At 43.8% G+C, this 15,919-nt stretch overlaps 1 long non-coding RNA gene across 1 annotated transcript; it reads right to left on the reverse strand.

Annotated features, from left to right (window-relative positions):
• Positions 1-14,364: 14,364 nt before the first annotated feature.
• LOC119271212 lies at positions 14,365-15,842 on the reverse strand. Its single transcript, XR_005134451.1, has 2 exons — positions 15,784-15,842; positions 14,365-14,683 (listed from the first exon to the last, which is right to left on the reverse strand). It is a non-coding gene; the product is annotated as an uncharacterized LOC119271212 (long non-coding RNA).
• Positions 15,843-15,919: the final 77 nt, after the last annotated feature.

Genomic DNA, 15,919 nt, shown 5'->3' on the forward strand with positions numbered 1-15,919 from the left:
GCGATCTACAAGGGTATGTAGATGCACTCTCCTTCCCCTCATTGCTGGTTTCTCCATAGATAGATCTTGGTGACACGTAGGAAAATTTTGAATTTCTGCTACGTTCCCCAATAGTGGCATCATGAGCTAGGTCTATGCGTAGTTACTATGCACTAGTAGAACACAAAGTGGTTGTGGGCATCGATATTGTCAATTATCTTGCCGTTACTAGTCTTATCTTGATTCGGCGGCATCGTGGGATGAAGCGGCCCGGACCGACCTTACACGTACTCTTACGTGAGACTGGTTCCACCGACTTACATGCACTAGTTGCATAAGGTGGCTAGAGGGTGTCTGTCTCTCCCACTTTAGTCGGATCAGATTCGATGAAAAGGGTCCTTATGAAGGGTAAATAGCAATTGGCATATCACGTTGTGGTTTTTGCGTAGGTAAGAAACGTTCTTGCTAGAAACCCATAGCAGCCACGTAAAACATGCAAACAACAATTAGAGGACGTCTAACTTGTTTTTGTAGGGTATGCTATGTGATGTGATATGGCCAAGAAGAATGTGATGTATGAGATTGATCATGTTCTTATAATAGGAATCATGACTTGCATGTCGATGAGTATGACAACCGGCAGGAGCTGCGTGTCATTGAACAATGCCATGTAATTACTTTACTTTATTGCTAACCGGTAGCCATAGTAGTAGAAGTAATAAGTTGGCGAGACAACTTCATGGAGACACAATGATGGAGATCATAGTGTCATGCCGGTGACGATGATGATCATGGAGCCCCGAAGATGGAGATCAAAAGGAGCAATATGATATTGGCCATATCATGTCACTATTTGATTGCATGTGATGTTTATCATGTTTATACATCTTATTTGCTTAGAACGACGGTAGCTTAAATAAGATGATCCCTCACTAAAATTTCAAGAGAAGTGTTCTCCCTAACTGTGCACCGTTGCGAAAGTTCGTCGTTTCGAAGCACCACGTGATGATCGGGTGTGATAGATCCTTACGTTCGAATACAACGGGTGTTGACGAGCCTAGCATGTACAGACATGGCCTCGGAACACATGCGAAACACTTAGGTTAACTTGACGAGCCTAGCATGTACAGACATGGCCTCGGAACACAAGAGACCGAAAGGTCGAGCATGAGTCGTATGGTAGATACGATCAACATGAAGATGTTCACCGATGATGACTAGTCCGTCTCACATGATGATCGGACACGGCTTAGTTGACTCGGATCATGTAATCACTTAGATGACTAGAGGGATGTCTATCTGAGTGGGAGTTCATAAGATGAACTTGTTTATCCTGAACATAGTCAAAAGGATTTTGCAAATTATGTCATAGCTCGCGCTTTAGTTCTACTATTTAGATATGTTCCTAGAGAAAAATTAGTTGAAAGTTGATAGTAGCAATTATGCAGACAGTAGAAGGCTTATGTCCTTAATGCACCGCTCAGTGTGCTGAACCTCGAATGTCGTCTGTGGATGTTGCGAACATCTGACATACACATTTTGATAACTACGTGATAGTTCAGTTAAATGGTTTAGAGTTGAGGCACCGAAGACATTTTAAAACGTCGCGAAACATATGAGATGTTTCGAGGGCTGAAATTGGGATTTCAGGCTCGTGCCCACGTCAAGAGGTATAAGACCTCCGATGATTTTCTTAGCCTACAAACTAAGGGAGAAAAGCTCAATCGTTGAGCTTGTGCTCAGATTGTCTGAGTACAACAATCGCTTGAATCGAGTGGGAGTTGATCTTCCAGATGAAATAGTGATGGTTCTCCGAAGTCATTACCACCAAGCTGCTAGAGCTTCGTGATGAACTATAATATATCAGGGACATATATGATGATCCTTGAGATATTCGTGATGTTTGACACCACAAAAGTAGAAATCAAGAAGGAGCATCAATTGTTGATGGTTGGTGAAACCACTAGTTTCAAGAAGGGCAAGGGCAAGAAGGGATACTTCATGAAACGGCAAATCAGCTGTTGTTCTAGTGAAGAAACCCAAAGTTGAACCCAAGCCCGAGACTAAGTGCTTCTGTAATAAGGGGAACAGTCACTGAAGCAGAACCGCGCTAGATACTTGGTAGATGAGAAGGCTGGCAAGGTCGACAGAAGTATATTGGATATGCATTATAATGTGTACTTTACTAGTACTCCTAGTAGCACCAGGGTATTAGATACCGGTTCGGTTGCTAAGTGTTAGTAACTCGAAACAAAATGCTACGGAATAAACGGAGACTAGCTAAAAGGTGAGATGACGATATGTGTTGGAAGTATTTCCAAGGTTGATCAAACATCGCACGCTCCCTCTACCATCGAGATTGGTGTTTGTGTTGAGCATAGACATGATTGGATTATGTCTATCGCAATACGGTTATTCATTTAAGGAGAATAATGGTTACTCTGTTTATTTGAATAATACCTTCAATGGTCTTGCACCTAAAATGAAAGTTTTTTTTTAATCTCGATCGTAGTGATACACATGTTCATGCCAAAAGATATAAGATAGTAATGATAGTACCACCTACTTGTGGCACTGCCACGTAAGTCATATTGGTATAAAACGCATGAAGAAGCTCCATGTTGATGGATCTTTGGGCTCACTCATTTTGAAAAAAAATTGAGACATGCGAACCATGTCTATTGGTGTATATGCATGAAGAAACTCCATGCAAATGGACCGTTTGGACTCACTTGATTTTGAATCACTTGATACATGCAAATCATACCACATGGGCAAGATGACTGAAAGCCTCGTTTTCAGTAAAATGGAACTAGAAAGCAACTTGTAAGTAATACATTTTGATGTGTGCAATCCAATGAGTGTTGAGGCATGTAGTGGATATCATTATGTTCTTACTTCACAGGTGATTTGAGTAGATGTTGAGTACATTTACTTGATGAATCACGAGTCTGAATTATTGAAAGGTTCAAGTAATTTCAGGGAGAAGTTGAAAGATCGTCGTGACAAGAGGATAAAATATCTATGATATGATCATAGAGATGAATATATGAATTATGAGTTTGGCACAGAATTAAGACATTGTGGAAATTGTTTCACAACTAATACAGCCTGGAACACCATAGTGTGATGGTGTGTCCGAACATCATAACTGCACCCTATTGGATATGATGCATACCATGATGTCTCTTATCGAATTACCACGATAGTTTATGGGTTAGGCATTAGAGACAACCACATTCACTTTAAATAGGGCACCACGTAATTCCGATGAGATGACACCGTATGAGCTATGGTTTAGAGAAACCTAAGCTGTCATTTCATAAAAGTTTGGGGCTGCGACGCTTATGTGAAAAAGTTTCAGGCTGATAAGCTCGAACCCAAAGCGGATAAATGCATCTTCATAGGACACCCAAAACAGTTGGGTATACCTCCTGTCTTAGATTCGAAAGCAATAAGGGATTGTTTCTAGAATCGGGTCCTTTCTCGAGGAAAAGTTTCTCTCGAAAGAATTGAGTGGGAGGATGGTGGAGACTTGATGAGGTTATTGAACCGTCTCTTCAACTAGTGTGTAGCAGGGCATAGGGAGTTGTTCCTGTGCCACCTACACCAATTGAAGTGGAAGCTTATGATAGTGATCATGAAACTTCAGATCAAGTCACTACCAAACCTCGTAGGACGACAAGGATGCGTACTACTTCAGAGTGGTACGTAATCCTGTCTTGGAAGTCATGTTGCTAGACAACAATGAACCTACAAGCTATGAAGAAGCGATGGTGGGCCCGGATTCCGATAAATGGCTCGAGGCCATAAAATCTGAGAGAGGATCCATGTATGAAAATAAAGTGTAGACTTTGGCAGAACGGCTCGATGGTCGTAAGGCTGTTGAGTACAGATGGATTTTAAAAGGAAGACGGACAATGATGGTAAATGTCACCATTAAGAAAGCTTGACTTGTCGTTAAGATGTTTCCCGACAAGTTCAAGGAGTTGACTACGATGAGACTTTCTCACTCGTAGCGATGCTAAGAGTCTGTTGGAATTATATTAGCGATTACTGCATTATTTATGAAATCTTGCAGATAGGGTGTCAAAAACCATTGTTTCCTCGACGATTTTCTTGAGGAAAGGTTGTATGTGATACAACCGGAATGTTTTGTCAATCCTGAAAGATGCTAACAAGTATGCAAAGCTCCAGCAATCCTTTTAAGGACTGGAGTAAGCATCTCGGAGTTGGAATGTATGCTTTGATGAGATGATCAAAGTTTTGGGTGTATACAAAGTTTATGAGAAACTTGTATTTCCAAAGAAGTGAGTGGGAGCACTATAGAATTTCCGATGAGTATATGTTGTTAACATATTGTTGATCGGAAATGATGTAGAATTTCTGGAAAGCATGCAGAGTTATTTGATAAGTGTTTTTCAATGGAAAACCTGGATTAGGCTACTTGAGTATTGAGCATTAAGATCTATAAGGATAGATCAAAACGCTTAATAGTACTTTCAAATGAATACATACCGTGACAAGATTTTGAAGGAGTTCAAAATGGATCGGCAAAGAAGGAGTTCTTGGCTGTGTTATAAGGTGTGAACATTGAGTAAGACTCGAAACCTGACCGCGGCAGAATAGAGAGAAAGGACGAAGGTCGTCCCCTATGCTTTAGACGTAGGCTCTACAGTATGCTATGCTGTGTACCGCACCTGAAGTGTGCCTTGCCATGAGTCAGTCAAGGGGTACAAGAGTGATCCAAGAATGGATCACAGGACAGCGGTCAAAGTTATCCTTAGTAACTAGTGGACTAAGGAATTTTCCCGATTATGGAGGTGGTAAAAGAGTTCGTCGTAAAGGGTTACACCGATGCAAACTTTGACACTAATCCAGATTATTCTGAGTAGTAAACTGGATTCGTATAGTAGAACAGTTATTTGGAATAGCTCCAAATAGAACGTGGTAGCTGCATCTGGGAGATGACATAGAGATTTGTAAAGCACACACGGATCTGAAAGATTCAGACCCGTTGACTATAACATCTCTCACAAGCATAACATGATCAAACCCAGAACTCATCGAGTGTTAATCACATGGTAATGTGAACTAGATTATTGACTCTAGTAAACTCTTTGGGTGTTAGTCACATGGGGATGTGACCTTGAGTGTTAATCACATAGCGATGTGAACTGGATTATTGACTCTAGTGCAAGTGGGAGACTGTTGGAAATATGCCCTAGAGGCAATAATAAATTAGTTATTATTATATTTCCTTGTTCATGATAATCGTTTATTATCCATGCTAGAATTGTATTGATAGGAAACTCAGATACATGTGTGGATACATAGACAACACCATGTCCCTAGTAAGCCTCTAGTTGACTAGCTCGTTGATCAATAGATGGTTACGGTTTCCTGACCATGGACATTGGATGTCATTGATAACGGGATCACATCATTAGAAGAATAATGTGATGGACAAGACCCAATCCTAAGCATAGCACAAGATCGTGTAGTTCGCATGCTAAAGCTTTTCTAATGTTAAGTATCATTTCCTTAGACCATGAGATTGTGCAACTCCCGGATACCGTAGGAATACTTTGGGTGTGCCAAACGTCACAAGTAACTAGGTGGCTATAAAGGTGCACTATGGGTATCTTCGAAGTGTCTGTTGGGTTGGCACGAATCGAGATTGGGATTTGTCACTCTGTGTGACGGAGAGGTATCTCTGGGCCCACTCGGTAGGACATCATCATAATGTGCACAATGTGATCAAGCAGTTGATCACGGGATGATGTGTTATGGAACGAGTAAAGAGACTTGCCGGTAACGAGATTGAACAAGGTATCGGGATACCGACGATCGAATCTCGGGCAAGTACAATACCGCTAGACAAAGGGAATTATATACGGGATTGATCGAATCCTCGACATCGTGGTTCATCCGATGAGATCATCATGGAACATGTGGGAACCAACATGGGTATCCAGATCCCGCTGTTGGTTATTGACCGGAGGACGTCTCGGTCATGTCTGCATGGTTCCCGAACCCGTAGGGTCTACACACTTAAGGTTCGATGACGCTAGGGTTATAAAGGAAGTTTGTATGTGGTTACCGAATGTTGTTCGGAGTCCCGGATGAGATCCCGGACGTCACGAGGAGTTCCAGAATGGTCCGGAGGTAAAGATTTATATATGGGAAGTCCTATTTTGGTCACCGGAAAGGTTTCGGGTTTTATCGGTAACGTACCGGGACCACCAGGAGGGTCCCGGGGGTCCACCAAGTGGGGCCACCGGCTCCGGAGGGCTGCATGGGCCAAGTGTGGGACGGGACCAGCCCCAGGTGGGCTGGTGTGCCCCCCCACAAGGGCCCAAGGCGCCTAAGGGGAGGAGGGGGGCAAACCCTAAGGGCAGATGGGCCTTAGGGCCCATGCCTGGTGCGCCTCCCTCTCCCCCTCCCCTTGGCCGCCCCACCAGATGGGATCTGGGCTGGCCGCCGCCCCTAGGGTGGAACCCTAGGCGGGGGCGCAGCCCCCCCTCTCCCCCTATATATAGTGGAGGCAAAGGAGCAGCCGATAGACGAAGTTTCTTCTCTTGTTGGCGCAGCCCTACCTCTCTTTCTCCTCATATCTCGCGGTGCTTGGCGAAGCCCTGCTGGATCACCATGCTCCTCCACCACCACCACGCTGTTGTGCTGCTGCTGGATGGAGTCTTCCTCAACCTCTCCCTCTCTCCTTGCTGGATCAAGGCATGGGAGACGTCACCGGGCTATACGTGTGCTGAACGTGGAGGTGTCGTCCATTCGGCACTAGGATCTCCAGTGATTTGGATCACGACGAGTACGAATCCTTCAACCCCGTTCTCTTGAACGCTTCCGCTTAGCGATCTACAAGGGTATGTAGATGCACTCTCCTTCCCCTCGTTGCTGGTTTCTCCATAGATAGATCTTGGTGACACGTAGGAAAATTTTGAATTTCTGCTACGTTCCCCAACAAGGACACCGACCCCAAGTCCAGCACTTCTTCTGCTGCTGTCCCGTATGTGTTCTTGTCTTTCCTGTTAAAGGTTCTGCCGCAGTCCCTTGTTCTAGTCCTTGTCCTACACATGATAGGTTCTAGTTCATATATGCTACTTGCTATACTGTCTGCTTTAGATATGATAGGCTACGGTTCATATATGCAGAAGCTATTTACCTTCTCTCTGTCAGAACGCATGACTTGTTTTATCTCTTCTATATTAGTCATGCTTTATCTAGTATTTCTGTTAATAAAATCATTTGGTAAATTGCTCATATTTCCAACAATTTCTATGCCTTCAGAAACCATTATATGAAGATACCTACGATTACAATTACTCCCTCCGTCCGGAAATACTTGTCATCAAAATGAATAAAAGGGGATGTATCTACATGTATTTTAGTTCTAGATACACCCCCTTTTGTCCATTTTGATGACAAGTTTTTTCGGACGGAGGGAGTATTTCTCAAACAGAGAAAAGGAAATTAAACCATTGTTATGGTCCCGGACTCCTAGTACAGCTGGCAGTACACATTGACAAACAACATATGCGAATGCGACACCACCTCCAGCGCAGCAAGCACTCAAGCCACTACTGTGTCGCAACCTTGGCAAATCGACGGCCATGAACGTGAGATCCATCTTATCCGGCACGACTCCGGTGACCGCCGGCGAAGAGAGTGGGGCGTGCGGTGGCATAATGCGGAGGACACAGAGCTTGGAGGGATTGAGGAAGGCCTCATCGTCGGTGGGAAAGTCGAGCATCGCGGCTGGGGTCGACGCAGCAGCACGACAGGCGACAGGGGAGATGGATCGTCCGGGGGATTGGATCGGGAGGAGGAGGGGTGGGGCGCTCGTGAGTTGGTCTTTTATTTTATTGGTGACTACTTTTTTCCTAGTTTGAACGAATCGAGAAGAGGCGAAGCCGCTAAGGATGGTTCTTTCCTGATTTACGAGATCTTCCCCCAAGATCTACGGAGGAGAGGGGTATGTGCGAGTGGTTCTTTCCTGATTTTTTTCATGTGAGAGAGAGGCGGAGGCAGGCACTTTATTTGAAAAAAAATATATCAATGGGGGTGTCTCTCCATCGATGGGGAAACAAACAAAACCAACAAACAACCTATGTACCGAGACTTTAGAGTAGAGATAATACTTTCACAATAAGATTTGTTTTTTTTGCGGGTGAAAAAACCTGTATTGCTCAATCTCTACACTTGTACCGTCCATCGCAGCCAACTCTATGGATACGTGAGGTCCAGAGCCCAACCAAGTCATGGTTTTTTCTTTGACCTGACCAACCAAGTCATGGTTCTACCCTCAATACGAGCAAAATTAGCTAGGCTAGCACTAACCTTATTCTGGCTACGATTTACATGAGTAATACAAACTTTACGAAGAGACATAAGATATTTAATCTCCTTTATGATGGACGAGTAAATGGATCGGTCAACCTCCGAAGCTTGGATCATCTTCACCGCCACAATTGAGTCCATTTCCACGATCACCGGTAGGCATTATTGAGGAAATCGTTAACTGGTAGCTGCTCGGTTGGCTAGCGAGTCGAGGATTAATCGGCAAGTTAATCGGCCATTTAATCAATTAATCGGATGATTTTTCGGTTTATCGGCTACTCGGTGACCCTATGAGTAGGGATTAATCGGCAAGTTAATTGGTTAATCGGATGAATTCTTGAACAGGGCCGATAGCTCACTTCTCTGGATGGCAAAGGACAAACCTTCCATACAGGCACACAACTCAGCTTCCAGTGCCTCACGACAAGAGAACAATTGCCTGCAAGAGGAAAAAAATTATCGCTCCCTTATCATCACGTAGGACCATTCCAGCGCCAGCTGCTCCGTCGTCCGCAAAAGACCCATCAGTATTAAGCTTCACCCATCAGGACTTTGGTGCTGACCACTTAGTAACCTTTTTTTCCATTATCATATGCGGACTCCGTCTTTCATATGTGATGGTAGACTTGCCTTTGCGTGGATCAGTAGAGAGATCAATTTTAATACCAATCAGAGAGTCCAAATAGCTTACCAAGAATCTTTTCGACGCTTCCATAGGCGGGGCTGGTTTATGGTGTACAAGCTCATTGCGTATATGCCATACCCTCCACATGGATATCGATAACATAGATCTCTCAATCTCCTGTAGCGGTTCAAGTGCATGCAGCAGCCACTCATCCCCGTTATTTTGTGGGGTAGATAAACATGGGAGAGGCCAAGCTTCAGACATTGCATCCCATAAGATCCTCGCAAAGGAGCAGCGACAGAGAGCATGGTAGTAGTCCTCTGGTTCACTAGCACATACCGGACAAAGGTTACTTGTTTCAAGTCCACGCCTGTACTTGTTGCACCATGTCGGCAACGAGTTTGTAGCAACGCGCCACGCAAAATTCTGGACCGTAGGAGGAACATCCGAAGACCATATGAGCTTCCAACAAGAGCGCCGGCCGTTAGGTCGCGAGCTAGAGCCCATTGCCGAACTCCTGTGAGCCTCTTCAAAATCCAATTGGTATGCACTCATGTGAACAGTAAGATTTGTTTGTCATGTTTTACTTGTTAATTTCCTTAAAATCCATTATCCGTTTCCTAAAAATCTATTATTTGTTCCCCAAAAAATTGCATTAATGAGAGAGATCAGTTAATTTGGATAAGTTAGGAAAGTTAGATACGTTATCTTTTGTATGTTAGGAAAGTGCTAATTTTTTGAAAGAAAATAGTGGAAAGGAAAACAAACCAATGGATTAGAAAACCAGTGGGAGGGGGGTGGGATGTGAGACGAAGAAAAACCAGGAGAAAATAAACCATACCAGGCTACTGAAGGAAATATGCCCTAGAGGCAATAATAAAATTGTTATTTATATTTCCTTGTACCATGATTCATGCTAGAATTGTATTAACCGGAAACTTAGTACATGCGTCAATACATAGACAAACAGAGCGTCCATAGTATGCCTCTACTTGACTAGCTCGTTTATCAAAGATGATTAAGTTTTCTAGCCATAGACATGTGTTGTCATTTGATGAACGGGATCACATCATTAAAGAATGATGTGATGGACAAGACCCATCCGTTATCTTAGCACTATGATCGTTTAGTTTATTGCCATTGCTTTCTTCATGGCTTATACATGTTTCTATGATTATGAGATTATGCAACTCCCGAATACCGGAGGAATACTTAGTGTGCTATCAAACATCACAACGTAACTGGGTGATTATAAAGATGCTCTACATGTGTCTCCGATGGTGTTTGTTGAGTTGGCATAGATCGAGATTAGGATTTGTCACTCTGTGTATCGGAGAGGTATCTCTGGGCCCTCTCGGTAATGCACATCACTATAAGCCTTGCAAGCAATGTGACTAATGAGCTAGTTACGGGATGATGCATTACGAAACGAGTAAAGAGACTTGCCAGTAACGAGATTGAACTAGGTATGATGATACTGACGATCGAATCTCGGGTAAGTAACATACCGATGACAAAGGGAACAACGTATGTTGTTATGCGGTTTGACCGATAAAGATCTTCGTAGAATATGTAGAAACCAATATGAGCATCCAGGTTCCGCTATTGGTTATTGATCAGAGGTGTGTCTCGGTCATGTCTACATAGTTCTCGAACTTGTAGGGTCCACACGCTTAACATTCGATGGCGATTTTGTGTTATGAGTTATGTGATTTGATGTACCGAAGTTTGTTCGGAGTCCCAGATGAGATCACGGACATGACGAGGAGTCTCTAAATGGTCGAGACATAAAGATCGATATATTGGAAGGTTATATTCGGACACCGGAATGGTTCCGAAGTGTTTCGGGTATTTTTCGGAGTATCGGGAGGTTACCAAAACCCACCGGGGGAGTTTATGGGCCTTCATGGGCCCTAGTGGAGAGAGGAGGCAGCGGCCAGGTGAAAGCGTGCGCGCCCCAAGCCCAAACCGAATTGGACTAGGGTTGGGGGGGCCTTTCTTTCCCTCCTCCTCCTCTTTCTCCCTTCTCCTTATGGGAATAGGAAAGGGGGGCAGCCGAATCCTACTTGGACCGGGAGTCCAAGTAGGACTCCCCCCCTTGGCGCGCCACACCTTGGCCGGCCTCCTCCTCCCCTTTATATACGTTGGAGGGGGGAACCCCAAAGGCACACCAAAATTTCTCTTAGCCGTGTGCGGTGCCCCCCTCCATAGTTTCACACCTCGGTCATATCATCGTAGTGCTTAGGCGAAGCCTTGCGCCGGTAACTTCATCATCACCGTCACCACGCTGTCGTGCAGACGGAACTCTCCTTCGGCCTCAACTGGATCAAGAGTTCGAGGGATGTCATCGAGCTGAACTGTGCTGATCACGGAGGTGCCGTACGTTCGGTGCTTGGATTGGTTGGATCGCGAAGACGTTCGACTACATCAACCGCGTTACTAAACGCTTCCGCTTTCGGTCTACGAGGGTACGTAGACACACTCTCCCCGCTCGTTGGTATACTTCTCCTAGATAGATCTTGCATGATCATAGGTAATTTTTTGAAATACTACGTTCCCCAACAACTACCAAGTGCTCCATTAGGAGTAGAGATACCTTTGATTTTTGAGATGTGAGCTCAGAGAGGGGTGGTGGTGGGGTTGCAATCCACTGTTGTTTCTCCGGCAGCCGATCCAGTCAATCCATGAATCGTCATTTAGGATTGGGGCTCGACCCCCTACTATCGGGATGGCACACGTCCCATCTCGCCCGGGGGACGCATTGGTGGATTGGACGACGGAATGGCCGAGTGTCTCGACGACGAGGAGGGACAACGAAGTGGGGGGCTCGCTGCTAGTCGAAGAGGGAGAAGGAGAAGCAGGGGCGGAGCCGGGGAGAGAGGGGATCTGGCAAGGCGAGTGAGTTGTGGAGCGCTCGGGGTGGAGGAGGAGCTCAAGACGGTGCGGCCCCTCGGAAGCTAGCATCGAGTGCAAATAAAGAAGCAGATCGTTTAGCTAAGTTTTCCAATTCTCTGGATGAGGGGCGCCATTTTTGGTTTCAACACCACGATCCTTATTGTATCCCACTTCAAGTGGTATTTGGTAAATAAAGCTTAGCTTTTCCCCTAAAAAATGAAATAAAAAAAATCTAGCACCGAGTGCAACGGTCGAGTTAGCAACTGTGGCTCGCCAAAAGGCAGCCTTAACATACAAGTAATAGCTACGACGGCAGATTCATTTTTGTTTTGAAAAAATTCTACATTTCTTGCAAAAAATGTTAACAAATTTTCCTAAAAATTTGAATAATGTTCAATTTTTTAAAAGATTTCAAAATTCAAACAAAACCTTTAAAGCACGATTTTTTAAAAGGTGCACAAAAATTTAAAAATGTGAACAATTTTTAATATACACTGAACAATTTTTAATATACATTGAACCTTTTGTAATATACACTGAACAAATTTTAAATACACATTAAACATTTTTTCTGATATATGCTGAACAATTTTAAAATATGCATTGAACATTTTGTGATATATGCTAAACATTTTTTAATTGCACATTGAACAATTGTAGAAAAGTGTTGAACATTTTAATATAGGTTGAACATTTTCTTAAATACTCAATGAACGTTTTGTATATAAACCAGCAATGAACTTTGTATAATACACATGAAAAAAGAAAGACAAAAAAGCAGGAAAAAGGAAAAGAAGGAATATAAAATAAATGAAACAAAAACAGAAAAAAAGACAGAAATGGAAGAAGAAGCTGAGCGACCGTGGGCCGGCCCAATATAGGGTGTTGCGAGGCAAGCTTCAGCGAAGCCTTGTTCTTTTGACACCTGCGGCGAAATCATTAATAGAGGAGTACTACTTCTAAAAATCACTTTTACCTTCCTAGGTTGCAATAAGTGGCATGCTGTATGTGCGTCACTTGCCGCAACCTGAGAGTTTTTTTTCGTCCATCCATATTTTAAACGTTTTATCTTATAAACTGCGTGTCTAAATCTCAAATCGTTTTCATCGTTGAATTCCCTGTGTCGAGATCTTCAAAACTAGATACTGTATTGATAGGTTTTGACAAACATTTTTTCATGAAAAAATCAGCGAAAAAAATCGAACGAAAAAACTATGCCTCTCGTGTAAGGAAAACAAAAAAACATATTTTTTTTCGGCAGAAGCAAATCCGTACCTCTCGCTGAAGAAAAAATACGCATTTTTTCCGTTTCCGATAGGCACGGTCGTGCCTCTCGCGAAAGAAAAGAAACATGTTTTTTTTGTTTTTGAGAGGCACGACCAAGCCTCTCGCAGAAGCAAATCTATGCCTCCCGTGGAAGCAAAACCATGCCTCTCGTGAAGAAAAAAAAAGAAAACGCGTCTTTTTCGTTTTCGATAGGCATCGCGAAAGCAAAACTATGTCCCCCGTGAAAGAAAAACCGTGTCTCTTGCGAAAACAAAATCCGTGATTTTTTTTTCAATTTTTTTGTCCAAAGGCTAGGAAGGACCGGTGGAAACCCGAAAAGAAAAAAAAACTAGAAAAAATCCATCTAAAAGCAGAAGACGCATGCAAAATAATAAAAAAAACTGCAAGGAGAGCCCAGAGTGCGACACGTCGCGGCGGCTGAGAGCGCGCCACTTGACGCGCTCTCAGCCTACCCCACGCGACCCTAGGTTTTCGAAGGAGCGCTTCTCAATTAGTTGCTCTCCGTCTGCAGGCGTCAAATAAGATCTGCCATGATTTTTTTTAGAATAGATTTGTCAATGATTAAGCCCATGGACCAGTCAGGAAGAAGGTAATATTTTGAATTTTCAAGGGAGCATTAGGCCCACGGTTGTTGAGTCAGGCCGCATCAGTTAGCCCAGCTTCCACTAAGAAAAACAAGAAAAAACAATTTAGCCCATCTCATCTCGACAGCTTCATAGTCTCCCAATAGTCCAGTAGTCCGCAGCCATCTCCGTCTCCGGTCAGCGCATCGCCATGGCCTCCGCCTCATTCGGCGCCGCGGCCTTCTCCCGCCTCGTCAACCGCACCCGCGTCCCGGACCCCACACTCTAGCGCCACACCGTCACGGCCTTCTTTCGACACCTCCTCACTAAATCTGAGAACGGGTTAATAACTGGACCAAAACTAAACTATACCCGTACACGTACCTCTCAAAACCAAACCTGAACCATAACCAAATAATACCATTTCCAGCCCAACCAAAACTGCACCCAATATTTTTTCCACCCAAACCGGTCCACACCCAGTATATAACCATGGGTTTAAGCCCAATACATAACCGTATTCAACTTTAGTTTAACAGTGACATGCCAAACAATAATTTAGCAGAAACATCCAAGACTTGCCTGAATCGGCAACAAAGAACTCTTAGAACAGCTAAAAAAGACAAGGCGGGCAATGTGGACGCATAACCAAATCATTTAACGATAGAGCACATCCATGTCCTGTTTTAACCTCAAATACTTTCAAGTCAAGCGTCGTACCGATTCATGCGGTGACAATATGCAGGATAATAAAGATAACATGGTCCATGGCACATTCCTAACAATGAACTCCACTACAAAATTCAGTCTAGAGAAAGTTCAAAATCATGACGACGACACAAAGACAATGAAACACGGCAGGCCGAAACACGGCTTCTAGGACGGTTTTCGCACTCTACTCCTCCTTGATGGCGCCCTTGTCGCTGACGTAGATACCATCCAGGAACTTCCCGATATCCTTGTTCTTGACGTGGCATTTCTGCATAACAGCAAAGGAGAGGAAGACTGGTGTTAGTGGTCTGAGTAGAGGACTGAAATCAAATGGAAACTGCGATGCACAACATATATGTGTTGTTCAAGTCAGATAAATAAATCACTGCAAATAACTGTGGAATAGCAATGCATGTCTCAGCAGCCATCCAAAGATGATAATTGCTTGAATAATTCAAGTGGAGCAGAACAAATGCACTCCTATAATGCAATCTGCCCAATAATGCAATCTGCCAAACCAGCAGTTTTGTCACCAAATTGTATTCGCTTAGCGACAGTGTTTTCGCTTGTTTACTTTTTCTTGGTTTCAAGTTTAACGGAAAAGAGTGTTTTCGCTTAGCGACAGTGTCTAGCATGCATGCCTACACTATAGCAGTTTTTGCTTTTTCTTGTTCTTTATACAAGCCAGAGTGTCTAGCATGCATGCCTACACTATATATAGAGGCATGATTTTGACAAGAATTAAAATTAATAATTCTGGGCTAGAAGAAAAATATATAACCACAGAGATTCGGTAAAGGTGTCCCATCACTGAAGATAGAGACCTGAAGTGAGGATGTTATGGATGCATATAACCCATGAAGCAAAATATTGGAACAGCCCCCGGAAGCACAGTTGGTCATGATAACATCAAGTGAGGTCTCTATCAATATATAACCACTGAAGATGGCCCATCACTGAACACTGATACTTCCCAAATCACTCTTAAAATGGCAGAATTTCACTAAAGTGCAGAATTGGCATACTTCCCAAATAGCCACTGGAAATGCAGAAGCAATGATATCTGAAGAAAATGCTGAACACTGATACTTCCCAAATCACTCTTAAAATCATACTAAAGTGCAGAATTTCACTAATGAACACTGATACTAAAGTGCATCATGCAACATGCCAAGCTCCACGGATGCAACTACCGATGGCAACATTCATAACCGGCGCTTGGCATGAGCGCCGCCGGAGCACCGCTCCACATGCACGACAAAGCCAAACAACAAAGCGTCACTCGCCTCTCGCAAACTGAAACTGAACCTAACATGTACAATCATGCAGAGAACAAATTGAAGTGGTTCTTTGTTGAGGAATAAAGACCTGGTTGCTGCTGTTGTTGTTGCAGACGAGGAGGGGACCAGCAGGGGCACCTTGCCGGCGATGCGGCCAGAGCACCTTGCCGGCCTGCCACGGGAGGAGCAGGACCTGGTCAACAGGAGTAGCCGGTCAGAGAGAG

The sequence above is a fragment of the Triticum dicoccoides genome, chromosome 3A (assembly GCF_002162155.2).
Source record: "Triticum dicoccoides isolate Atlit2015 ecotype Zavitan chromosome 3A, WEW_v2.0, whole genome shotgun sequence".
Classification (NCBI taxonomy): Eukaryota; Viridiplantae; Streptophyta; class Magnoliopsida; order Poales; family Poaceae; genus Triticum; species Triticum dicoccoides.